This window comes from Galeopterus variegatus, unplaced genomic scaffold, assembly GCF_000696425.1.
Source record: "Galeopterus variegatus unplaced genomic scaffold, G_variegatus-3.0.2 Scaffold5108, whole genome shotgun sequence".
In the NCBI taxonomy this organism is placed as follows: Eukaryota; Metazoa; Chordata; class Mammalia; order Dermoptera; family Cynocephalidae; genus Galeopterus; species Galeopterus variegatus.
In genome coordinates, this window is record NW_007731219.1 from 57,533 (window position 1) to 58,964 (window position 1,432).

A 1,432-nucleotide genomic window follows, 5' to 3' on the forward strand; every position below is an offset into this window, starting at 1 on the left:
TAAAAAAAAGAAAATATAGGGGAAACAGTCCAGGAAGTAGGAGTGGTTGCAGACTTCATGAATATGACCCCAGAAGCACAGGCAACCAAAGGAAAAATAAACAAATGAAATTATATCAATCTCAAAAGCTTCTGCACAGCAAAAGAAACAATCAACAGGGTGAAAAGACAACCAAAATATACATCTGATAAAGGATTAATATCCAGAATATACAAGAAACTCAAGTTTACAGCAAAAAAACATAACACAATTAAAAAATGGGCAAAGGAGCTGAGTGGGCATTTCTCAAAGGAAGATATAAGAATGGCCAACAGACAGATGAAAAAATGTTCAACCTCACTCAGCATCAGGGAAATGCAAATCAAAACCACACTGAGGTACCATCTCACCCCAGTTAGGATGGCTAAAATCCAAAAGACTCTGAACAATAAATGCTGGCGAGGTTGCGGAGAAAAAGGAACTCTCATACACTGTTGGTGGGACTGCAACATGGTGCAGCCTTTATGGAAAATGGTATGGAGGGGTCGGCCCGTGGCTCAATTGGGAGAGTGTGGTGCTCGTAACAGCAAGGCCAAGGGTTTGGATCCCTATGTAGGAACAGCCGGTTAGCTCATTTAGGAGAGCGTGGTGCTGACAACACCAACACAAAGGTTAAGATTCCTTACTGGTCATCTTTAAAAAAAAGGAAAAAAAAAAAAGAAAGAAAATGGCATGGAGGTTCCTCAAACAATTGCAGATAGATCTACCATATGACCCAGCTATCCCACTGCTGGGAATATGCCCAGAGGAATGGAAATCATTAAGTCAAAGGTATACCTGCCCCCCAATGTTCATCGCAGCACTCTTTACAATAGCCAAGAGTTGGAACCAGCCCAAATGTCCATCATCGGATGAGTGGATAAGGAAAATGTGGTATACCTACACAATGGAATACTACTCAGCTATAAAAAAGAATGAAATACTGCCATTTGCAACAACATGAAAGGACAGCGAAAATTATATTAAGTGAAACGAGTCAGGCACAGAAAGAGAAATATCACATGTTCTCACTTATTTGTGGGAGCTAAAAATAAATAAATAAATAAATATACAAACAAAAGGTGGGGGAGGGGAAGAAGACACAACAATCACAACAAGTCCTTGAACTTGTTAAGACAAGTGAACAGATAGGATGTAATGGGGAGAGGAGAGAGAGGGGGAGGGAAAGAGGAACGGGTAAAGGGACACGAACATCAACTACAATGTATATTGAGAATTTAAAATAAAAATAAAAAATAAAAGGGGCCGGCCCGGAGGCACACTGCTACAGTGCGCAGCTTGTGAGCGCGGTGGCGCTCCCGCCGAGGGTTCGGATCCCACATACAGACCGGCCGCTCACTGGCCGCAGGCGGGTCGGGGGCAACACCGCCGGGTCCGATCCGGTGGGCGCTGG